General features: G+C 40.6%; 1 protein-coding gene across 4 annotated transcripts in view; it reads left to right on the top strand.

Annotated features, from left to right (window-relative positions):
- Positions 1-869: 869 nt before the first annotated feature.
- LOC117818303 (protein C2-DOMAIN ABA-RELATED 11-like) overlaps positions 870-27,173 on the top strand; it is a 222,345-nt gene continuing 196,041 nt past the window's right edge. For all 4 annotated transcript variants that reach the window (XM_034691114.1, XM_034691110.1, XM_034691107.1 and 1 more), the window contains exon 1: positions 870-1,247. The gene's annotated coding sequence lies outside the window, so the exon portion shown is untranslated. The remainder of the gene's footprint in view (positions 1,248-27,173) is intronic.

Genomic DNA, 27,173 nt, shown 5'->3' with positions numbered 1-27,173 from the left:
GTAAACATAAAAAACATGCTACCTGAAAAATACAAATTAACAGTTTTTACAAACCGTATATCATTTAGAAACACATTTCATTAAAACTCACAGATGTCTACATATACTGAAAGTTAAAAATAAAATACTTAGCTAAAGCTTTTAACAGCCTTGCTTCTCTATACATCACTGATCTCCTTTCATTTTATGTTCCAGCCCGATCACTGAGGCCCTCGAATGCTTCCCTTTTAAATGTTCCTCGTGTGTCTCACACAAACACCGGCCAGAGAGCGTTGGAACTATGGAACTCTCTGCCTCTGGACATTAAAACGGCGAGCTCTCTGAGTCTTTTTAAAAGTAAACTTAAGACTTACCTTTAAAATCTAGCTTTTAATTTGGAGTCATTCATTTTGAGCCCTGGACTGCATTATTATAATTTTATTATTTTTATTATAATTGTAACCATTACTATTTTAATCATTGCTTTAACATATATTTATCTAATTTAATTATTTATTTATCTATTTATGTCTTGTATTCTTTATCTGATCTTGTTAGCGCTACCCTATTTTTAACTTTTCTTTCCACTATTACTTATTTTATTTTTAAGTATTTTATTTATAATCATTTCTTTTATAATTTTACCATTGATGTTGTTTTTAGTCTCTGTTATTATGTGAAGTGCTTTGGGCTGCATGTTTTTATGTATGAAAGATGCTATATAAATAAAGTTGAGTTGAGTTGAGAGACGTAGGTGCCAGTATTATAAGTGCATTTTTCTGTCATTTCTAATAAATAGATAGGGTTTAAAAAATCCGTCAAACAGCGCCCCTCTGGGTTCGCATCATAGTGCAATGGCAACAGACTCGTTGTGGTCGAAGGTGGTACTGCACTCTCACAGTACACGCCACTCAAGTCACAGCTGCATAGAGGGACCAAACCAATTAACCTACAGGACATGTCATCAAACGGATAAAGGAGTGAAACAACGACGGTACATCGATGGAAAAGAAACTAAGGAGAAATATGACGAGGACAGGCATAAACTAACCTAACACACACACCAACGAGTTGACGTTTGGCTAACTTAAAGTTAGAGACGTGCTGAGTGTTACCTTGTTTCACTGACTACCTACGCTAGCAGACACGAAGAGAAGAGACGTTTGCTTATGAAATGTGAAGCACAGCAAGTGCAGAAGTACTCCAAATGACATGGATATGGACCACTTCAGATTCATTCAAACTGAGGAGGACTTCAGCTGCTAAAGGTGAGTCACAAAACGAAATGTGTGTCTTCAATTGACTTTCAGCATGTTGCTCCCTGCTGTGTGGTTGACCTTTGCCCTTGGTAAAACATATGTATAATTATACATGGATTATTCATTATCACTCAAAACTTCCACAGTGGGGTTATTTGTTGGATTAATTTCAACATTTATCTCAGTGTGAATACAGCTGGAGTTAGGTTTTGGTCAGCAACATCAGACACGTATTTGCTGTCATCTGTATGCCCGTGTATGACTGAGTCCATGTGTATTTGAGGACCTGTATGTGTGAGACAGAGTGCATATATGTTACAATGAGACTATTTGATGCTTTGTAATAGAGTAGAGTTATTTTCGAGAGAGCACAGTAATGACAGCATTACCTTCATCTTGTCAAAATAGACCCTATGTGTTTTTGTCCATTAAGGTAAATATACTGTCTACAAAGTCTTATATGCTTTCAGGGCACAGACACTCATACACACATACCAGGACCAGCAAAACCAAAAAACACATCTTGCATTGCCTTTGCAGGAAGATATCACCAGCACACTTTACAACCAGCGGCTTGTATACAGGACTTAGTCTAGCATGTGTCCCATATTTGTGTCAGTATTAGCCAGAAAACAGCAATGTGTCCTTAGCTGACTGTGTAAGGTTATTCCTACTCTTACCAATCTCACTTGATCATTGTTCTGTAAGTCACAATCATTTTCCTGCTGTTGGACCTGTTTGAACTGTAGATGTTCTCCCACACAGTCAACACAAGTCAACACAAACTGAGGCATAAATATCCTTTGTTTTTCGTTTTCCCTCTGACCCTCCATCCTTTTGACCATCTCTCCTCCTCTCTCTCTGAGTCTAACTTGCTCATATAGTATTGCACTCCAATTTGGAGCTGCGTTCCATTAACATGTGTTTTGTCCGTCCCTGCAGGCTCTGCTCTGCTTCACAGGTTGATTTACAGCTCTTATCAAATACATATTGCCAAGCGAGTGAGACGTGCAACCTTTCATTTGCACGCCGCCGCCCTGCAAATTCGACACGCTACATTAACAAGAAAAATGACTGCCACTATGCATGCCAAGAACCTGCGTGTGTGTGTGTGAGAGTGTGTTTGAGAGAAGCTAAAGAGTGAAGAAGAGCGATGAATAAAAAGTGCCACAGAAGGAAATACAGTCAAGGGAAGGAAGTGTGTGGCTTTAAGCTTTACCTTCTGTGTGGTTCAGAGAGCAAGGAGGAAAGAGTTTGTTTTTGAAGTGATTTGATTTATTGCTAAGTGTGTGTAGGATCAACAGTGATTACGAGTATGTTTAAAAAGTACGTATAAATGTTTCATGGTTTCTTTTGTACACATTTTCATCCGTGCACTAATTGAATTAAATCACATTGCTGAGATATTCTCGTATTGTTCTGGCCTCACTTAAGAGTCGGTTACTAAACAGAGTTACTAAACCAAAGGTTTCTTTTCTTTGTACAGTGCACATAGACCTCTTACAGATTTACAAGACAAACTGAATAATTCATTGAGGTGTTAGACTCATGAGAGCACGTACCTTTACCAGCTTTTGGGATTTAAAACCCAGTGGCTGTTAGCTGTCTTAACTGAGCCACTGAGGCAGAAAGGCAGCGTCAAAGGGCTGATAGATGGGAAAGGGAATGTTCTGGAATAGGCCAGTGTAAATTGCTCCGTGTTTGTGCCCCACCAGAAGTTGTTTGCATAACTGAGAGATTCTTGCTCCTGCACTTGCTTGGTATTTTTGTGAGAGCTTTAATAACTCTGTGGCAATCCAATTGACTTTATTTATGTAGGGGTGTAACGATTCTTTTTAGCAACGATTCGATTCATATTACGATTCATGGTTGCTGATACGACTAAAGGACGCTATTGGGTTAATTTAGAACAATACGATCCGAAACAATTCAGTGACTTGAAGTCGATTCAGTAACTTTTTAGCCTAAAATTCTGTGAAATAAATACCTTGATACTGGACAGTCCTAGATTCCTGTTGTTTCCATGTTTTTGGCCCGAGCCGAGTTTTGTCCTAGTCTCTGACTAAACATGCTGGCGAGGCCTGAGGCTTCTGCAGAGCTGATGTTACCTTGCACTGCTGAGGCAGTGGGAACGCTACAAGAGGTGCCTGGACGGCCGGCGTTGTGTGAAATCCCATGGTGCCTTAGTAGGTGGTTGGATAGATTTGTGGTGTTGCTGTGGTACTTTACTTGACCTTTACTGCTGAGGCAGTGGGAACGCTACAAGAGGTGCCTGGACGGCCAGCGTTGTGTGAAATCCCATGGTGCCTTAGTAGGTGGTTGGATAGATTTGTGGTGTTGCCGTGGTACTTTACTTGACCTTTACATATCCTACAAACAGCGAGCGACTCATTCAGAACATCTCTGTCTTTGCAAAAGCCAAAGTGCTTTCACACGCTGGACCACAATGCTGGCTTGATAATTTCTCGCTCTGCATCTTCTCCTCTGCCATCCTCCATGCTGTGTTTTGTCGTCTGCTGGCGCGTGGTGATGACGTCACAGACAGGCAGCCTGAATTGAGTAACGTTTAACGTCTTTATCATTAAAGTGCAAAAATAACCACAATGTGAATGTGAACGAATGTGTGAATGTGAGCTAACACTGATGGTCCCTTACTGTAGCAGCCTCTACCATCAGTGAGTGAATGAGTATGAATGGGTGAATGTGATGAGTAGTGTAAAAGCGCTTTGAGTGGTCAGAAAGACTAGAAAAGCGCTATATAAGTACAAGTCCATTTACCATATAAGTACAAGTCCAAAAGTGCAACTGTACAGCAATTAAACCCTAATTAAATATAATGGTTTACTCTTTGACAGTAAATAGTCAGCTACATGTACCTTACAGACTGCTGCTTAAATTCAAACTTAACTTAACACATAAGCCCAACATGTGTGCAGCAGCCCATTATTTTATCGATTAATTTTGTCGTCTGCTGGCGCGTGGTGATGACGTCACAGACAGGCAGCCTGAATTGAGTAACGTTTAACGTCTTTATCATTAAAGTGCAAAAATAACCACAACCATAGAATGTCTGCCGTGCTTAAATCCAATACGTTATTTCCTAGTATTGATGCAATCGATGTATTACCTTTTAAAACAATGTTAGATATAGCACATTTAAAAAAAGAGTTTGGCAAAGTGCTGCACAGTGCGGTAAAATAAGTTAACAGAAAACGCTGTCAGAAAATACAACAGAATAAAATAAAAGAATCATAATAAAACAGATGAAACACTTTAAAAAATCGTTAAAAATACACAAAAAAACAATCAGAAAAACAAACTAGTGTTGTAGTACTCAAGATCGGTCTTGGTCTTGTCTCAGAATCTAAAGCATTTTTACTTGGTCTTGTCTCCTCGGACTGGGCGAACTCCGTATTTTAAATAAAGACCGGTCGAGACCACCACTGATGCACCCGGTGTCCCTGTCATTACTGTGATAAGAGAACCCCCCCCCCCCCTCTTTATCCATTCATTCATTTTTACCCACCTGTTGTTATGGCCCGATTTTCTCAGTGCTACAATGAGTCACACGCCCTGTTCACTAAAGTGTTAATGAATGGAGAAATACGACAGGAGGAGAGATTGTGTATGCTTGTGACCAGAGATGTCTGCTAAGTCGTTTAATTAAGCAATAAATGGACATTCAATAACGTACTCTGGAGGCACACTGAGAGAAGGGCACAGCTGAATACCTGCCACCGGATTACCACAATCAACTCCTATAACCAAACAAAAACACTACAAATATGAATCAATGAAAATAGAAAATGCACACAACCAATGAGGAAAAAAGGCTTGACAAAATAATTAGGGATGCACAATATTGTTTTTTTGCCGATATCCAATATGCCGATATTTTACAACTCATTTAGCCGATTACCGATACCAATATTTTTTCCCGTGCACATAATTGCAGAGATCATCAACTCTCTTCTGTATTGGAATTAGCGTACAGTATTATGGTGACACTCTTATCACATTTGTTATGCAATATTAATTTCTTGTGCAAAATAAGAAAAATACTTAATAATTAAAACTGCATATTTATTTATGACAATTGCTTTCAAACAAAATTCATACAAAAAGATACATTGTACTTAAAACTTGGATGATGCTGTCCCTGAGACAATATAACAATACACAACCAGGGCAAATCGGGCCAATTTAACATTTGACATAGTAAGTAAACCTCTGTTCACAGGGAACATGTGAACAGAGGGGGCGGCTGTGGCTCAGTGGGTAGAGTCGGTCGTCTATCAATCGGAAGGTTGGCGGTTCGATCCCAGCTCCGGCAGTCACATGCCGAAGTGTCCTTGAGCAAGACACTGAACCCCGAATTGCTCCCTCTGTTGTTCAGAGGTGTGTGAATGTGAACGAATGTGTGAATGTGAGCTAACACTGATGGTCCCTTACTGTAGCAGCCTCTACCATCAGTGAGTGAATGAGTATGAATGGGTGAATGTGATGAGTAGTGTAAAAGCGCTTTGAGTGGTCAGAAAGACTAGAAAAGCGCTATATAAGTACAAGTCCATTTACCATATAAGTACAAGTCCAAAAGTGCAACTGTACAGCAATTAAACCCTAATTAAATATAATGGTTTACTCTTTGACAGTAAATAGTCAGCTACATGTACCTTAAAGACTGCTGCTTAAATTCAAACTTAACTTAACACATAAGCCCAACATGTGTGCAGAAGCCCATTATTTTATCGATTAATTATATCGGCTTGTTGGCCGATATCTGCTAGTTCATTTTAAAGCCAATATCGGCCGATGCCGATAATATTGTGCATCCCTAAAATTATATAAATAATCCAAAGAAACTTCGGTTACAACCTCAAACCTCTCCTGAGATCACAGGCAACAAAAAACACAGATTTAACTTGAATCAAAAGCGAAGGTTAAACTAACAATGATGCGCCCCCTATGGACGGCCGGTGCTCCTAGCATAAGCCTTTATTGCCTATGCCACGGGCCTGCCCTGGCAGCAGAGGTGGTTTTGGTGCCTCAGAAGAGTTGCTTTTATTTAGCCATTACTGGATTGGAAGAAATGTTTCCCTTTGTAAGCCCTGCTGCTCTGCAGAACTGCAAACTCTGACTGTGAATGACACCAAACACTGAGGTAAGTGTGAGTGCATTAGGAAAGCGGACTTATTCTGGTCCACCATCTATCCTGTTTACACTGATGAATGGCAAGTCAAGGAGTTTATTGCAGTGCTGTTTCTTTGTATACAGCAGGGGCGTCAAACTCATTTCAGTTCAGGGGCCACTTACAGCCCAAGTTGATCTGAAGTGAGCCAGACCAGTAAAATCATAACTGAATTACCTATAAATAACGACAACTCTACATTTTCCCCTTTGTTTTAGTGCAAAAAGGTTACCCATTCACCTGACACAGTGTGTCATTTTTACTGCAAGAGAACAGATTGATTATAATAATGAAGAAGGTAAAGTGAATTATTTTGGACCCCTCAGCTCAAGCATGGGCAGTTTGTTTGCTGGACAGTGTTGTATGCAGGGGTCACAGTACGCGTAGTGACCTGTAACGCATGCACATGTATGGTAAGCACACATACAATATGTGGCTCCTTTCGAAGATTGTGGATCCACCGTTCCTACTGTGGCAAGTTTACATATATGTAAACTTTGGTGCAAATTGGATCATCTTAAAGTGCTCTAAAAAGTCTTTATGAATCTCAACCGGATTATGCAAACACCAAGTAATCTATTTTCTCACTTTGAGAAAAAAAAGGCCTGGGGCGCCGTTCAGGTGCGCTCCATCAGCACTATGATTTCATGCGACCCCCAGAAGACAAATTTGAAATAGTAGTTACTTTTATTAAGAAAATGCAGTTAATGTCTTCTCTGTAACTTTTTCACTTTGCATAGTTGTTCCGCAGGGTGGATTTGAACCTCTGGCGGGCTGGTTTTGACCCGTGTACCGCATGTTTGACACCCCTGGTATACAGGCTTTCACAAAGTATTGTTTTAAGACTATTTAAAGGGACGAATACACCTTTCATTTGTGAAAACTGATTGCTAACTCTTAACCTTAACTAAAAGCCCCCCCTGACTGGCTTCCTGCCTTCAGAAATGTAGATGTAAACCTAAGTCTGCACTAAATGACAAGAATTACACAAGAACTCACACACAAATCTGCAGCAGTGTGCTGTAAATGTGTGTGAGATGAGCAGTGACTCGGTGTATAACAACGACTTGGACTAAAAAAACACACACTGACACAAACAAGCGAGCGGTGTAATTCATGGACCATTAAGCGCTGTGTGACCTTCCTGAGGTATTAGGTGATCCACAGCATTTAGTGAGCTTGCAGGCTAATAGATGATATCCTACCCCACACACACACATACACACACGCACACGCACACACATACACATGCACTCAAGCCTCTAAGCATGTTCACAAATCATGATGTTAATAGATGATGGCATTATTCATTGTTTACACACATATTTTTTCAGGTACACCCAATAGGTAGAGATAGACGCACACACTCCAAATGCAGACAACTAACATGGGGTCCGAGGTGCTGCAACTAATGGCCTCATTACGTCTGGCATGTACAGGTTTTTAAAAGACACATACATTGTGAGAACAACATGGAAACAGACACACATATAGAGTTAAATGTGCTAAAAAATAAAAACAAGTACACACAATTTGCTCTCCCGGTGTGTGCACAAATACACAAAAAAGAAGAGGGGTCATCTTAATTATTCTCTCTCACACACACACACCTTAGCTTCAGGTGTGTACCTGTGTTCAGCCCACTCTCTGCCCCACCTCCCCTAATAAGAGTCCAACAAGGTCTGGCATGATTTATGACACTGTGTGTGTGTGTGTGTGTGTGTGTGTGTGTGTGTGTGTGTGTGTGTGTGTTTACATAAGACTGTGCTAATAATCCATGTGAGGCTCATATGACTGTGGTATATGTGCGTGTGTGTGGGTGTGTGATGTATGACATGTTCAGTCAGACTCAGCGCCCTAAATGGCTCCTCATCCATTCAACTCCTCTCCACTTAATGACAACTGGAGATTCAACCAGAGCAAGAAGAGACTTGAAATGAGGCGCAGGAAGACAAAACAGAGAGAAAGAGCGAGAAATAGAAAAAATTACAAATAGTGTGAACGACACATTTCTTTTGTCACATTTTAAAAAGTGTCATCTGCATTCTGCACCTATCTCTGTTCTATTACTGAAAGCTTTTATATGAATTCACAAAACCTCAAAGCTGCTGCCACATTACCTCTCACTCTTCTGTTAAAAACATACCGCAAATGATCCAAATGTGAGTCTTTGGGATGTAAGGATAAATCATCCTTGGTTCACAATATGATTTTTTGTAGGTTGTAAGTCATATAGTCTATGAACAAGCTTTAAAGGTACAGTATGTTAGTGATTTAGCAATATCTAGTGTCAGATTCCAGATGGAAATGCTCCCTTGCTCACGCCCCTTGTGGGTAAAATTCCAGAAGTGACGGTGGCCTTTGAGATGTCTTACTATCAAAACTTCTATCTTCTTCTTTGTCTTTCAAGTGGTGTATTTTTGGCGACCACCTACTAAATACAATAACATGTACAGCCTAGAGGTGTGAAAAAATATCGATACAGCAATATATCGCGATACTTTGACCTTCCGATATAATATCGATAATTCAACTCTTAATATTGTTTTTTTTTGTAAAAATGAAAAATCACATTTTAGCCGAGTTGGAACTAGAATACGACTTCAGTATTTCAAAAACAATAAAATGGAAAGGTTGTTTCCAATCAAATAGTTTTGACTTAATTTGTCCTTTCAATTTTGAGTAATATTGTGTGATTTACATAAACACCATCTCTATTTTTTTCTTAGTTAACTGTGTAGAATATCACAATATATCACAATATTGTGATATCGGGATATATCGTGATACTATCATATCATGACCCAAGTATCGTGATACTATTGTATCGGACCCAAGTATTGTGATGCATATCGTATCGGGAGGTTCTTGCCAACACTCACCCCTACGGCCTGTACAAGTTTGTTAGTTCTGTGCAAACGGTACTGTTACATCCATGGTATTACTACATTATAGGGCTGGGCGATATGGCCTAGGAAAAAAATCCCAGATTTTTTTACAAAAAACTCAATTTACGATTATAATCGATTTTGTGTTTTGCCCCTGAAAATAGTAATAAAAGCAGTATAACTTTCAGCTAGATGTCTATCTTGAAACAAAGCTACAGTACAACTTAAAGAGACTTCATTTTTCATCTCATGAAAATAATCATTTCTTTGACTGTGACATTAAGCACCATGAACCAAAACTACTCCAAAAAAGTAAAAATGAAAGTTCCTCCTCTGGGAAAAAAAGTATTTTCTAGAATGAACCTCCGGAGGAGAAAATCTAGATTTTCTTTTTTTTTAAATCGCCTGAAACAAAAAATGTGAATTAATCGATTTAAATCTATTTATCGTACAGCCCTACTACATTATATTAAAATATTCAAATTTAGCATCACTTCCCATGCTGTTATTGTGCGTGCAAGTCATTCTGTGTGAATAAGCTGTGCACAGTAAACCCTATTGAGGTCATGGTCCCTATTAGGGGTGCAACGGATCAAAAAACTCACGGTTCGGATCGGATCACGGTTTTGAGTCACGGATCGGATCATTTTTCGGATCAGCAAAAAAAAAAAGAAGACAATTCAAATATAACTTTGTCCTCCATTTATTTTTGTAAAACCCTTGTAGACTTTTGCCCATTAAATAAAAACAAGATTCAACTCAAAATGTACAGCTTGTGCAAAGCACCCCATATGTGGGCCCAGTCCTGCCTCATTCACTGCATTTCATGGCATGACAAGTGAAGGAGCAGAGGAACTTCAAAAGTTTCACTCCATTCTTCTTTCATTTGCCGATTTTCACCGTCCACTTTTCCTTGAGCTGCAAACTGTGAACACACCGTTTTCGTGCATTCTAGGGTCCTACAGCTGGCAAAGTGCCAACATGCGAACCGCTCCAGAAACGAAAGTGAAAGTTAAAAATTTCACTAACAGCATTGAACTCTAAGTGACCCAGTAACAGCCTGTCTGCGTATCTGACATGGAGACAAGTCCCGGTAAACACACTGTGACCCGACCAAAACACAGAGTGAAGGAATAACAGTTCGGGGGCCACAAATAGGTGGCCGGGTGCGGCCCGCAGGCCGCGTATAGACGGCCTCTGGTCTAGTGGGTGCGCAACAGAGTTTCATAACGTGGCTCAAGCACATTCAGCATTCACTGTATTTCACAGGGAAACCAAAATGCTCCCATACATGTGACTTACAAGATGCAGGAGGTTTTTCAAGTCCCTCTGCTCCTCCACTTGCCATGACAACAGCTGCGCTTGACGAGTGAGTGTGGATTGAACATGCGGTCATCACGTGAACACGCGCAACTTTTTTCATCAACCGATCCACGGAACCACGTCCGTGCCGAACCGTGGAGAGGCATCCGTACGGATCACGGATCAACGATGATCCGTTGCACCACTAGTCCCTATTTTCTGCACATTGTAGAGTTGCATGCTAAGTAGTAATGACAGTGACAGAAAGATGACACCAACACACTTTGATCATTTGATTTTAGAAAATTATTGTGAAGTACTACAATCCTCAGAGTGTACCATGAGTACATCCAGTTAATGGAACTTAATTAAGAAAAATACATGTCCTGCCATGTGCCAGCACACATATTAGAGTTTGGCATTACTCTATATGCTGCCAGTTTGTTGAGGAAGTAGACCTTAAGAATCCAGTCTGGTAATGAGTCTCACCAGCATGATGCCATGTGGTTAAAATTCTTTCCACACATTTCTCTGATTATAATTTCCACCAAGTTTTCTGTCTTGGCAGAAAGATGCTCGTGGAGCTTTAACATCCAGCTGTCTGAATACAAGTCATTAAGTGTGCTGTGCTCACTAATTGCTTGGTTATATTACAACCACTCAATAGTTAAATGAAAAGAAAGTTTGGCAGGGCTTTGCCTGTTTGCTGGCTTGCATAGTTATCATTAGTGATCGCCTGATAGGGTGTGGCATATGTTTCCAAAGTAGATGAGGCATACTACTGACATTTTTTGGAAGTTTTGGATTTGCAGGAGAATTGTGAAGCAGTGCAGATGTACATTGTTGGTGCATTTTGTCCCTAAACTGCTATAGCGTATGTGCAGTTTCCCGGTGAATGATGTAGACAGTAATCTAATTTTGTTTCCTCAAAATATGCACTTCAGTCGTCTGTTAGAAAACAAAGAAACAGAGGAGGGCCTCTTGGTTTCTCTTAAATTAACTGCAAAAATAAACAAACATCTCAACAGCATGATATGGTGATTACACTGTGCCTCTTAGCAGGCATTACTAATCAACCACCAGTCACAAATGTTTTATAAAGAAATTGAAAAAAAAAAAACCCATCCCACCACAACAATTACTTGCATTCGTAAATTCTCCCAAATAGATTTGCAGATTGCTCTGATTAAATTTCGGAGCAGATGTGACCAAAATGTTCACCATTCCGAGCCCTCTTTCAAATCTGAAAGTATAAGTAAATGTCTTTCGTGTTTCATGTCGAAGTTTAGTTTTCTAAAAGCAAGAGGAAAAAAAAGAAATCAGTGTTAGACAAACTACTTCTTTCATTCCTCCCTCGCCCCCTGTTAGAAGACATTTCTACTCAATAATGGAGATAGTTCCAGCTGCTCTTTAAAGCACAGAAACTGCATCAAAAAATATCAACTTTTTAAAGTTCAAACAGACAGCATTTTCCTAAAGGACGCATTGTAAGAAAGTATCTTTTGTACTTTTCTGTGAATAAATTATTTTACTGTGATTTTTCAAGAGAAAATCAAAGTCTGTGACTAGTTCACAAACTTCAGCAAAAAAAAGTAAAACCCAGCGTGAGGACCTTTACAGCCGGTAAAAGAATTGAAAATTGATCAACTTGTGGACGGTGAGTCTTCTTGGCTAATGATACAACATCCTATCAGACCCCCCCCCCCCCCCCCCCCATCCTACATCTCCTCTTGCCTTACACGGGACTTCCACCAGATCTGTGCCTGGTCAGTCTCCGATCCGCTGCAGTCCGGCTCTGTGCTCTCTCGCCCCATAACACTCACTGGTTGCGTTTTCGGAATGCAGTACGGAGCAGGACAGCCGGACAACTGGAGTCATGTGACTGAGGTTTTCCCGCGGTTATCACTGAATCAAGGATTCTCCTCCTCCCCTCCTCATCCATGTTGTCGTTATCGTCCTCTGAAAACCTCTGACCTGTTGACTGCAGGCCTGGCTCCGCTCATCATGATGGTTTGTTGTTGTAGTTAAGTGAAAAACAGTTCGGTGATAACACAGAGTGTTTTATTCTGAAAATTAACTGGATGTTTTCATTTTATTTTGGTGCCTCACTTCCTGTCCTGCTTGATCTGCTCTGTTGAGATTTATGCATCGTGCTCTGACATCCAGCTAAAATAGAAGTCTTGCGTATCTGATCCATTGCGTTCCGGTGTGCCGGATCAGAGACGCAGCCGGAACGCAACAGAGCGGATCCAGTGGAAGTTAACACATTGACTAGAAAAGAAACCTATCAGATCCAGTGCTTTGACATATCGGAGACTGACTGGACACAGATCTGTTAGAATTTGACTGGTACCCCTTCGTCATTCTCCCCCTACCCAGACATTGTAATTGCTACATTGGAACACACCTGACTGTAGTCTTGTTTCTCTTCTTCCATGAGGTTACAGGTCCTTGCTGTTGAGCATACGGATACATGCAGAACACCTGCTGTCTGTGTGTGACTGATTGATTCCCCCTCGTGTCAGTGTGTGAATGTTCCTGTATGAGCATGCAAATTTACCCCTGGTGACTTTTTACCCTATGTGTGTGTATCCATATATGTGTGTGTGTGTGTGTGTGTGTGTGTGTGTGTGTGTGTGTGTACTGCAGGTGTCTGTGGCTCTGTGCTACAGCTGCAGGTGCCATATTTTTATGTGTGCGCTAACTTTAGTGTGTGCATGTCTTTGTGCATCCATAATATAGCTCTGTGTGTGTGTATGTGTGTGTGTTCCTGTACCTCTGGTGGTCCTACAAACAACTGTTAAAAATTACATCCCAGCATCAGCTATCTATATGTGTGTGTTTTGTGTGAGTGTGGGTGTGTGTGCATGTGTGCATGCCATCCCTACATGACCATTCTGGGTGAAAATTACTTTTCTGCGCTACGCTTGACGTTTCTTTACACTATTTTTTCTCTCTCTCATCCTCCCTTCAGGTCGCTCTGTGCCTCGATACTGTAAGACTTATTTACATTCACAGCCGGGCTCCGTCCCGCGGGAGTCCCACAGTCGTCCAGCGTGTTGCCTTGACAGAGACAAGCGATGCTTTGTGCTGCAGGCCTATCCTTCCTCTCTTAAGTTTTGGCTCAGTTTGTCTCCTTCTCTTTCTGGGTCACATTTTTTCTCTCTCTCTCCCTATGTTTTCTGAACTCAAGACATTACATCAGCCGTATTTTGTTTATTTTTTATTATCAACAATTTCCCCAAAGGGACAAAAACTAACAACCAAATTGTCAGAGTATTTCCTCTGCTGCATCAGCCTGATTTAGCTTCTGCCCTCTCTAATATTTAGCTCCACCGAAGTACAACAAATATTTCATACATTTGTGTTTGCCTTTGGGTAAGATATTTCTTCATTACAGTTACAAGGCAAATGTCTCTCAGTCAGTATGTGATGAAGCTCTGCCTCCTGTGTGGATTGTCTCTCCAGTATTATATCTGACCAGTATTTTTCATCCACAGGTGATCTGAACCGTGGGGGCTGATCAAACAGATCTCATCCAACCGTGATCAATTGCACCAATACTTTTTGATACAATGCCCTTTAAAACAATCAGTCTGCATCATTCTCACATTCAATAGTATTGAAACTACTACAGCTTTTAAAGAAGCTACAGATCTAATTCACAACTCAAATCTGCTGTCATCAAAAGAGAGAGAGAACAGTGTTGGTTGAGTAAGTATTGCTTGTTAGATAAAGCTGAGAAACATGAAAATAATCCATTACTTTTAGATTGCTTCTCAGCGACTACACTCAAACAAATAACAGACCTACACCTCTGAATAATTTTGCAGGAACTTGCTAGATTCTCAGTTAATGCAGCCTCCCCACATTTTGTGAAGTCCTTTTGGAATCTCCTAAAGATGCACGTTTTACCATAGCTATATTTGCATTTGGTGTGGACCAAAGGAGAGCATAAGAGACACAGTAATGCTACATGATCACCGCCTTGTCTTATAAGTCACGACTTGCTCCACGCCTCTGCACACAGAAATATCCCAAACACAGCAACATAATGTTAAAATCAGACAGGGTAGATTGACAGACCCAACCATACACTTTAACTGGATATGTGATGACTGGTCCAAGGTCCATTGAGTGAGGTCGGTCAGACCAGATGCCACAATACTGGAATATTCAAAACAAAATGTCTCTTTCGTTCAAAATAACAACAAAAATAGGAACTTCAGTTGTTCAAGTTTACATACCCTGGCAGAATTTGGGATTTTTTTGGCAATTTTTCAGAGAATAGGAAAGAAAAGAGAAAACATTTTTTTTCACTCATGGTTAGTGGTTGGGTGAAGCAAATTATTATCAAACAACTGTGTTTACTCTTTTTATATCATAATGAAAACAGAAACTACCTAAGAAATCATAAATTCTCCCAGGGTATGTATACTTATGAGCACAACTGTAAATGTTGTTGTGTGTATTTGTGTCATAGATGTGTCAAGAGTCCTGCTTGCAGCGTGATATGATGATTTCAGTGCTTTTATTTTTGTAGTTCTTACCTCTGAATTTTGAGGAAATGTCTCTTCAAAATTCCTATGCTTCATCTTATAGTGCTGTTTCAAATTGGAAATCATCATCACAGCTATAGTCTCCTGGCATATTAAGCACATGGATCTTGTGGTGGTTGGAGGGTGAGTGAATTCAAAAGTTTCACTCCATTCTTCTTTCAGTTGCTGATTTTCACTGTCCACTTTTCTTTGAACTGCAAACTTGGAACACACCATTTTCGTGCATTCTAGGGTCCTACAGCTGGCAAAGTGCAAACTGCTCCATAAACGAAAGGCAAAGTTAAAAATTGCACTCACAGCAGTGGAATCTAAGTGACCCCGTAACAGCCTGTCTGCGTATCGTTGACATGGAGACAAGTCCTGGTAAACACACAGTGACCCGACCAAAACACAGAGTGAAGGAATAACAGTTCGGGGGCCACAAATAGGTGGCCGGCTGGCCGGATGTGGTCGCCTTTTGAGGGCCTCTGCCATAGACTGTATTAGGGATGTCAACAATTAATCGACTATCGATTCATTGATTAAGAGCTTACTCAAACACATTTTTTTTCTATTTTCAATCATGTGGAACAAACATCATGCGGCTGAGTGACAGGTCTCCAGGAGCGCTTTTTTTCTCCACAGCCACACTGATTATGACCCAGTTGCGCTCCCGGCTGACACCTGACCACGTTCACATGCTTATTTTTCTCGAGAACGAGTACATAGGAAACTGGACTCTGTGAGTCTAAAATATGTTTCTGTTCAGTTCCCTTGTTGAAGTCTTAGCCTTCACTTTTATGACTATATGTCCACAGAGATTATGAGCCTGCTCCACATGTTTATATTCAGTGTGTTTAATTTTTTGAAAACCTCAATACTATCTTTAGCTATTCAATGCTGTCAGTTATATACATTGTTTCATGAAGGAAAACTTGATTCAGGGGAAAAAAATGCATAAGACATCGATTTTTAACACAAAAAACTTTAAGGTTATTTTTAAATGATTAATCGATAATTGATCGTTAACATTTCCAAAGATGGATCACAAAGAATACTGGACTGTATAAGATATGGACATAGTACCCGTGACGTAACCCATCCGTTCCTGAAGCGCTGTTTTGAAACCAACCGTTGGTGGGAGCCATATTGGAAATGCAGAACTCATCCAAAAAAGTGTGACATAAAGAGGCGGGCTTTGAGCCTCTTAGCCAACACATGTGTTCCCGCCTGTCAATCAAGTCAGTCATGTCCTTAAATGGGCAAAACTCGTAATCTTGGTGTCTTCTGAACCGTTATAAAAAAATTCATCCCCCGTACAGTGTGTGCCGATCAAGAAATTAGCTATCCAGACTACACTCGTTTCTTTAACCTGGTTGTTTATTATTGCTGCAAAGATTATCTTCTTTGAAACGGTGTGTATGGTGTTACAGTTGTTTCTGCAGCCAGCCTCAAGTGGACACTCAAGTTAGGGATGGGAATTTACCGTAATACTTGTAATCGATTACTCGAATTTCCTAATGAACGATTACTCGAGTACTCGCAATTATTATTTTGTTTTAACCATAAACAAAAATAAAAAATAAAAGTCCGTCGGACACGGAGCTACCAGACCAGAATTGTAGTATGTTCTGCTGCCTTTTCTTCATACATCTTTTCCACTCTCGTAGTTGTTGTTCTCTGTGATGGTAGCTTGTACTCCGGCTCGACTTACGCGATCAGCTCTTTGAAGCCTTCTCCTGCCACAAAACTTAATGGGAGCATATCTCCAGTTACCATTTTGGTTATTATCAGGCTAATCTTCTCCGCTCTGGTTTCGTCACAAAGACGTGTGCTAACAGGGCGAACAAAAGACGTGATGTGAGACTGCCTGTTATCCCTCTCCGCTGTTTTGTCCTTGTGCTTGAAGCGCTTGTGGTTAAGCATCAAACTAGTATTTCTATGGTATGTAAGTTTAACGCCACATATCTTGCACTGCACATTAACTTCATAGTTTTTTACAAGTACTTCCAGACATCCCTTTTTTTAACAGACATGCTGCAGGTGTCGCAGACGGTTTTGTGTTTGTTGTGCTTTCGCTTTCGGTTGAATAACGTGTTCCTAAAGAGTTGCCGTATCTGCCGTAAAACAGTCTTTTTTGCTGAAATCTGTCTTGATGTGTTCTAAAGCCGAAGCCGTGGCCGGAGAAGCCAAACGTTTATATCCCGTTAATTATTTTCCTACCTATTATATTGAGTTAGACGAAAACAAAAAGCACATGGTCACACATGTAATGCTGTATGATTTCAAGTTATCTTGCCAGGTGCGCGAGTAACAAAATGCTATTCGAATAATGGGGTCAACGGTGAGTACTCGAGTAATCGTACCCATCCCTAACTCAAGGAGCTGCAGTTCATAGCACTTAAGCATGGGCTTCATATTTTTAGACCGGAGGTTGCTGCTTGGTCCAAACATTATTTTCAAAGGAAGATCCTCTTTGTTCACCTTGTCATAACTACACAGTATGTCAAATGTTGATCTGTGCTCGGTGACTTTTTCTGTACAAACATATTGGAAACTAAATACAAGAACGGTATCCAACTTTTCACACTGGTAGTTAATTATCTGTTGCTCTGGTATTCAAACAGGTATGGACATTGTTTGTGATTTCTGTTAGTATCATACCAAAAAGTTAAGAATCCTGTAATCGTGAAAACTCTAGCAACCTACGTCGTTCCAAGGTCTGTCCATCCGCCTACACCTTCCTATCCCAAAACTGCAAAACCCAGAACCACCAGTGACAGTAGAATTATTGCCCAGTAATTGCAGTGGTGCTGGGTTTGGTCCTGGGATACCATCTGTCTCCAGGCAGCCAAAGTACTTTTTAGGAAGCAACCACTGGAACTGATTTACCTCCAAATTTATTTGAGGTACGACTCCCTGCTTCTTTTTTTATTCTCAAATTGTGATCTTTTTCTGTCCGTCTTTTCATACCGCATGTTTACATTTTACCCCTTTTTCAATCAGGACATAGTGTTATTTTATTCTGTTTATCCTCCATCGCTTTATCTCTCCTTTCAGTTTGGTGTTCAGACTATTGAATAAGTGGTAAAGTTGGTTTACAGCTCTATAATGGCTGCTCAGAATGACCTCTTTACTTCAACTAATTAAGTTGTAGTTAGGACACATAAATTTGAGGCATAAAATAATTTGGACGTAAGAAGAGTTTTTTGTTCAAGGTGAAGTTAAACAAATCAACAGTGTGTGTGTATGTGTGCAGTAAAGTAAAACTTGAGGCAGATTACCACATGGATGGAGACTAATAGTGTGAAAATGTACATGTGTGAGATATTGTTTTTGGATTTGAGTATGCATTGGATAAAAAAGGTGGATGTGAGCCTGCTGCGATGTAAAGTGGTTGGATGGTGTTGTTGATTTAGTGATTGTGTTTGGGTGTGTAATATCAGTGAAGTTTGAGGCCTCTCCTTTTTGAGAGGCTGATGGGATGTTATGTTCCATTTTAGGAGGCAGCCATGCTTGTAAATGGCTTGATGTTGTTTTGCTGCAGCAGAGGGGGAAACATGCACAAGAGATGAAAAGTGTTTGAAAATAAAGAAAAATGAACGACAAAAGGTGAAAGTGGGCTGATTCGAAAAGGAGTGTCTCTCCTTTGTTGCCGTTTCTCTTTCTCTACCTCCTCCTCTCCAGCTGAGTGATTGTGGCTTGCCGGTGTTTTTGATTGTGCAGAGAAGCACTTCTCTTTCTTTTCTTGTCACTTTCCCCTTTCAGAATACTTTCTTAAATCACCAGATCAAAGCGGGAACCTCAACATTTTTGAGCACAGACGAGTGAGCAGAGGAATAGTTTCTGGACTGAATCATTTCCCCTCAAGTGGCACGCCTGTCATTTTGGTTTGCTATCAAAGAAAGGGAAATTCTTTTATTTCACAAGCTAAGAGTACTGACACTATCAAACAGGTGTGAGCAGGAGAAGACATTATTACCACTAAGAGTTTCTTTTAGTGGTACTGAATTGTGCTTCAGTGTCAATAAAAAGGACGTATTTCATAGGACCAGATCATACAACAACAAAATACATATATATTCAGTTTGGCTTTTGACCAAGCGGCAACCTCCGGTCTAAAAATATGAGTCAATGCGGAAGTGTTAAAAGCTGCAGTTCATCGAGGATCCGCTTGAGGCTGGCTCCGGAAGTACCGGAAGTCACATACACATGAATGGGGAAAAGACAATCTTTGCAGCATTAATAAACATGTTTACAGCCTGGTACAAAAGATGAGTGTAGTCTGAATAGCTAATTTCTCGACGTCCTCTCACTGTGAGGGGGGTGAATTTTTTTCTAATTCAGCAATTTCAAAGATATTGAGATTACCAGTCTTCCAATGAGAGGCACAGCTGCCTGTGGGAACACTGCAGCTGTTGGCTAGGAGGCTCAAAGCCCGCCTCTTTACGTCACACTGGCTCGACAGAAGCAATATGGCTGCCGCAGCCGATTGGTCTCAAAACAGCTCTTCAGGAACAGATGGGTGACGTCACGGATACTACGTCCATATTTTTTACAGTCTATGCTTTTGACCAGGGATGAACCAGTCATGATGTCTACTGTCGGATAGGGGCTGATCTTTGCAATTATTTATTTATTTCCTTTGGATGCATTTTTTGCCTTTATTTGATAGGACAGCTGAAACGCAGGACATCTGGGGAGTAGAGAGTGGGGGAAGACCAGGCGGCAACCTCCAGTCTCAAACTATGAAGCCCATACGGAAGTGTTATAAACTGCAATTCATTGAGCGTCCGCTTGAGGCTGGCTGCAGAAACACCGCAAACCACATACAGGCCAATTCAATAAAGACAATATTTGCAGCAGAAATAAACATGTTTACAGCCTGGTACAAAAAACAGTTTGGGTCTGAATATTTAATTTCTTTATCAGCACATCCGCCTGTCAATCAAGTCAGCCATGTCCTTATTTGGGAAAAAACCTGTAATCTTAATATCTTCTGAACCATCGCATTAGAAAAAGTTAACCCCCCGTACAGTGTGCTGATAGAGAAGTCAGCGACGTAGACCGATGCCCTTTTTGTGATCCAGGCTGTAAACATGTTTATTATTGCTGCAAAGATCGCCTTTTTTGAATGGGTGTGTATGTGGTTTCCGGTGTTTCTGCAGCCTCAAGCGGACGCTCGATGAACTGCAGTTTATAACACTTCCGCATGGGCTTCACAGTTTGAGACCGGAGGTTGCCGCTTGGGCCCCGACTGACTTGTTTGACAGATGGGAACACTGTAGCTGTTGGCTAGGAGGCTCAAGGCCCGCCTCTTTACCTCACACTAGCTAGACAGTAGTTAGGTTGAGTTCACCATTTCCAATATGGCTCCCACCGACGATTGGCTTCAAAACAGTGCTCAGGAACAGAAAGGTGACTTTACGGATACTGCGTCCATTATTTATACAGTCTATGGCCTTGCTGCATACTGGATTGATTCCTCCACTTTCAAGTTTGAGGTGATCCAGGTCAGTTGACATTGTAGTTTGTGGAGGATGAGCTTTACAGATCAGATGTGTGTGTGTGTGTGTGTGTGTGTGTGTGTGTGTGTGTGTGTGTGTGTGTGTGTGTGTAGGCCTGTGTGTGGAATTATTTTTCCTGCGTGGTGTGTTGAGGCCTGACTAAACACAAACAAATACTAAATAATACAAAATAGGCACTTCAGTTGACTTTTACTGATAAGTGTCACAGTGTTTGGTAAAACCAGAGGAAAGCTCAAACTGCCTCCGTTCTTTTCACTCTTCTGGTTTGATGAATTGCTGCTTGAATTGCACCTCTCTCTCTCACACAAATCAAATTGTTTGGACTCTGAACTTCAAAAGGAATGATCTGTCAGTGATATTTCAACCAGCTCTGCATTTTGGTGGGTCATTCTTTTGCAGAAAGAAGGCTCCTCGATTGCCTGCCTGCTTGTGTTTGGAATCATTTCAACGTTCAATTGAACAGAACAGAACACTGTAAGAATCTTTTATATTTTTGGATGGTAAAATCCACCACCACCACATCAATGTCAACAATAGCATAAAAAACAAACATATTTACATTTGGAAGCATCATTTCAAGGCGTGCTTGAAGAAAGGGGATGAGGAATGATATGCTAACATCAAATAAACATGCCATTGGGGAAATAGAAAATAGTTTGATTATAGTTCGACATTTTTGATTTCATGCTTAGAAAAATAAAACAGTGCTGACTGCTGTTACTAAGCTAGAGTGTGTTTGCATGTCCATGATTGTACATTTTTGTGTGACTTTGTCGAGTTCATTTCTCGTAATGATATTTTCCATTACAAAATGTTGATGTATTTTATAACAATGGCTCCTTATTTTTCTATGGTTTTCTTTGAGTGTGTTTGTGTTTACAGTCTGAATGTCGGAGGGAGAAATAAAGAGGGAAAAGGGATCACATTTTGTTTGTTGTTGACACAGTTGAAACCTTCTTTTGATATAGAAGAATACAGTGCAATTTTTTTGACATGAGGCTGCTCGCTTCATTTAACATCAGTACACATAGTGGTGATCCTGACAAGCATGAATCCCTTTCTTATACGTAACTGTGTGGCCTCAAACAAAGACATCATATTTCTGGAGCAGACTATTGAGAAGATTAAATTACATCAATTTCATCTACCTTCTACTTCTGCAATGCTTTTTTGAATAGTAGGCATTTAGCTGTTTGTATAATTTGACAATGGTTAGCCAGACAGGAGCTAAGGGGAGAAATGTCGATTTTCTGAGTACATTTTGCAACATATTACTAAAGTGCATCAGCAAACATGTCTTTGCATAATGCTACCAGGGTTGTTTTTTGTTTTTTCATTCCATAAACCGAAGAAAAAGTTGGTGTCAGTCCAGTCACATAGTAAATACCAATATGAGAAATTATGTCTCGAAACAATCAATCAATCATCTTTATTTATATAGCGCCAAATCACAACCAACATTATCTCAAGACGTTTTTACCATAGATTGTATAAACAATGGAAGAAGTATCCGTGTGGTCACCACGAGAATTGAAGTTATAAAAACTGCAGTTCATCGAGTCTCCACTTGAGGCTGGCTCCTGTAGTACCATAAACAACATACACACCAATTCAAAAAAGCCGATCTTTACAGCAGAAATAATCATGTTTACTGCCTGGTACAAAGAATGAGTGCAGTCTGGATAGCTAATCATAACGCGGCAATTTGGAAGTCATTAAGATTATGAGTTTTCCATTATTAGAGGCACAGCTGACTTGACTGACAGGCGGGAACACTGTAGCTGTTGGCTAGGGGGCTCAAAACCCGCCTCTTTACCTCATACTACCTTGACAGGCATTAGGTTGACTTCAACATTTCCAATATGGCTCCCGCCGACGATTGGCTTCAAAACAGCGCTTCAGAAACAGAAAGGTGACGTCACGGATACTACGTCAATTTTTTATACAGTCTGTGTATACCACAAAATTGACTCTTTTTATTACATCCCTTTAATTCCTAAGTTGCTTCAACCTATCACTTCTCAGACTTATCTCTATCCATTTGGATCTTTCCGCTGACTTTACTCAGTAAATATAGCAGCAAAGGTTTAAAACTTGATTAATGAAAAACAATAGCATTTGATCTAGATTTGCAGAGTTTTACAAAATGTTCCAACACTGAAACTCTCCTCTGGTGACACAGTAAAAAAAAACATTCCTTTGGTTAAATAATGCACCACAATCCATCCCATCAGTACCCAGAGTCTAAAGGAGACAGAGTTTATTTTAGAATAAAGTAACCTCAAGAGCAAGTCGACAAAATAAAAGTTAGTTCCTGTCCTGATGTAGCTGTGCCAGGTGGCCGTCTCCTTCCCACCAACCCCCTTCTCTGTTTCTTTTCCCCTCTGTGCTGACTGTGTCTGCTCTCTCCATCTTTCTCTCTCATCTTCTGTCTTCCCTCGTTCTTTTACCCCCAAACTCCCTCTTCTCTCTATTCTGTGCCCAGGTGAGTAATGTCATGTCAGAACAATGGCCTATTGTGTTTTATTGAGCTGCCCATGTCCTGTTCTCCATTTCTCTCTCCTGCCCTCCCCTTATACACTGTGCCTTTGTCTCCCTCTCCCACTTCTAATTTTTCATGTATTTGTGCTGGATGGCTGAATGAATGGATAGATGGATGGTTGAGTGGAGAAATAACAAAAATGTTGCAGAAAGTAAATAGAGAAAGAGAAATCAAAGAAGGAAGATTGGGGAAGGATGCATTGGTTAGTATTGTATAATGAATTCAAGTTAAGACTGGAGGAATAAAAAGAGAGGAAGATACAAAGAGTAAGGAAAGCAGTATGACAGAATACCTACAGGAAAGGAGAAGAGAAGGGACACAGTGTTGAGGTGCTTGGGAAGCGTACAGGATTTAGGAATAGACAGGAAAGGATGCATCGAGGAAAGGACGGCATTGTGAATAATGGCCGGTCAGTGTTAAGGCCTTAATCAATGCTCGATTAATATTAATTCGTTTAGCCGTGGCAGAGGGGCGGGGCTAACCTAACACCACCTCTTTAGATTGATTGGGGTGAGGGCACCAAGGGCGTGCTAAGATTGCAGCACACACACACTCGCAGAATCAGTCATGCATCCTTTGTGCTGACATTGTGTATGAACTTTGAGGAACTCAGCTTGTGAAGCATCCTGCATTTTAACCTGAAACACACACACACCACACACACACACACACACACACACACACACACACACACACACACACACACACACTTGGGAACACACAGACATGCACAAGAACACACAGAAGCAATAGAATCAAACCTGACACTGCCTTCAGTGTTCAAGCAGAACTCTGGTTCTGATAAGTAAGCTGAAGATGATCAAACTTGCATCTCATGAGAGCAGAAAGCATATCTGTGAGGTTAACCTTTTACCATGAAGGGCCTATGATAGCAACATGCACTCTAAAGCTGCCCTGTCTCGCCTGACACCTACCTCTAGCATCCGGGACACATCATCTGTAACGGTAGCTCTGTTTTCTTAATATTGTCTGTTCACTGTTTACTTTAAAAGGGTGTGCTAGTAATTTTATATCACAGAAAGATGTAGTATGGCATGATTGAGATTATATGCTCCACTTGACATCCTGTATTTTTCTGAGCCCATGCATACCTTGCAGTGTCAGCAGAAACGATACATTGTTCCAGTCAGATCTCTGAACATGTTAGATTTGATTTTCTTTGTGCACAAAAAAACACTTAAAAAATGATTATCTTCAACATTCACTGAAGACTAAAGCTCTTATCACACGTGCACTGAACTCATGAGACTGTCCAGACTTCACACGGTGGAGCTGCCTGTTGACTTCATCAGGTTGTCAATCAATCAATCTTTATTTGTATCGCGCCAAATCACAACAAATGTTATCTCAAGACGCTTAAACAGAAGGTCTAGACCATACTCTATTTTAAATTATTAGCAAAGACCCAACACCAAGACAGGTGAGACTCAGTCTTATCCCACCTCAATCCACCATGAGCATTGCACCTTGCAGTATTTAGTTAGTTACAGTGGCAAGGACAAACTTCTTTCAACAGGCAGAAACCTCGAGCAGAAACCAGACTCATGTTAGTGAGCCATCTGCCTCGATCAAGTTGGGAACGAGGGATAGAGGAGAAAAAGAGAGAGAGATCGCATCATGTCACTTTGCAACAAATTGCATTGTAATGCATCGTATGATGAATTGCTCTGTGATTCCAATCCCTTGTTGCTGTTTTTTAAGGTTATACTTTTGGGGGTTTAGGGTAGGACAATGGATAGAGCAGGAAACTGGTAGAGAGAGTGGGGGATGACATGTGTGGAAAGGGGCCGCAACTTAACCTTTGTAGACTTAAGTCTGATCTACACTTCTGCGTCGAATCAACGCCGTAGCCTACGCCGTAGCCTATGCTGTCTGCAGTACCTACACAGAGGCCTAGGCACATACCTGACATGCACCTCCTTTAAAATCTAAGTACGCGTTGAATCGAAGTGGACCGCAAGCCCTGTGATTGGTCTACCCTCTGAAGGGTCCTCTCTATTCTATGCTGTAATCATTGCTGTATGATAAACAACAACATATATCAGCTCTAAATTATGAAAATATATTCAGAGTCACTCTTAAAAAGTAACAGAGATCGTAGTGGGGCCGGAAACAGATGACCCGACAATCACAGAGACCACACTGCCCTCAAGCTTTTCTGCAGAGTATAGCTGCGCGTCACGGACACATCAACGTACAAGTATCTGGTACTCACGTCCGAAGATCGACGCAAATCTATAAACCAGGCTGAAATCTGCACCCATGCCACTCACTTGTTATTATAAAACAATCCTCCTCTGCCTTCCCTTGCAGTCTCTTCAGACTCCTCTCCACATCTAAACCATATGTAATATTTTCTGTAGTTCAGCACGTGTCTCTCACAAATGTTTTCTCTCTTTTAGCTCTATTTTTCAAAGGGCAAGTCTTGACATTGACCGGACCCAATGTTCCTGACATTTAATTAGTTCAATTCAATTGTATTTGTAAAGCACATTTCATACAACTATACACTGAATGTAATTTACAGGGAATAAGAACAAACAAAACAAAGCAAATTACAAATGAAAAACAATAACGAGTTCAGAAATAAGATTCAAAGCACTTTTATAAAATGACCTTGCACCAACCCAAACATCACACACATGCGCCAATGTATTATTGTCACTAAGCTACTAGAGCACACACACACACACACACACACACACACACACACACACACACACACACACACATTAATTTTTTTTTGGTAAACAGAACAGTTGCTGAAGTTTTTTGTCATTGTAATTGTAGAACTGCTGCTTTTCTCATTTGCTGCTTCTAAATAGAATAAAATATGGTCCCACACACAAATGCTGAAAAATTGGTTGACTGTCATACAAGTAAAGCACACTTTGGTTCCTGCTTTTAGCCGTGTTTAAAGAAAGAACAGAGTTAGTCTTTCTTAAGTCATGAGGGTATTTTTAGGCAACATAACTCTTACTCTTCTCAAAACTGAATCAGCCCTTTGGACCAAAAAGCACTGAATATCCGCAAAATGATAGTTGTTAGGCGTTTTCTGTATCCATTTTCACTTCCTCCTTTCTGACTCTCAGTATTTCTCTCCTTGCTTTTACCACCTTTCTCTCTCGCAACCTCACTTTATAAAGGCCAGTTGTGACCTTGAATAAAAATAGACAGACCAGCACACACACACACACACACACACACACACACACACACACGGTCAGTTGTGACTCACAACATTTGTAGATTTAGGGATGGTTTTGGCTTTTACTTGCTTGAGGCTATATTTAATAGAGCCCTTTTTATTGGGTGGAATGCACCTTTTTTTATAGCTTATAGCCCTGACGCTGGTAAAGAGAGACAGATTGACTGACAGAACAAACGGATACTGTAATAGAGTGGGCAGAGTGGCAAAGATAGCCAGGCTGACAGACACCAATACACTGTCATTTGTGAGACTACAGGCGAGTGTTCAGAGGGCTCGAGTCACAGGCAGATGGAGTGAAAAACCAGGCGCACAGAAGGTCAAACTATTACGCCTAATACAAGGTTCTGTGTGCCTTTAGAGGAGTTTGATTTTATTAAGGCTGCCAGGTTCAGAGATAAAACCCCTTTTTAAGAAAGGCTTTCAGAGTTTGGGATTTGGGATTGGAGACCTTCTCAGCAAAAAGAGATTGTGAATGAAAAATCTAACGGACTCCTGACAACAAAATCTGTGTAGTTGAGGACATCACATCTCAAGCTGCATTACACAGGACTCTTAAATATAGAATAATACATTTTAGTCTAATAAAGATGTGGAGCAGCATCTGTCTGTTTTCCTTAAATAAGAGTAAAGCAGCAACAGAGCAGGTAACCATGTACACAAGAGCTCTGTGCAGTGAGCGCTGTCCATGGTGCTGATTCTGGAGCTGTACACAGCACT

The sequence above is a fragment of the Notolabrus celidotus genome, chromosome 9 (assembly GCF_009762535.1).
Source record: "Notolabrus celidotus isolate fNotCel1 chromosome 9, fNotCel1.pri, whole genome shotgun sequence".
NCBI classification, from domain to species: domain Eukaryota; kingdom Metazoa; phylum Chordata; class Actinopteri; order Labriformes; family Labridae; genus Notolabrus; species Notolabrus celidotus.
Note: the sequence above shows the minus strand (reverse complement) of the source record. Positions and strands in the feature narration are given on the sequence as shown.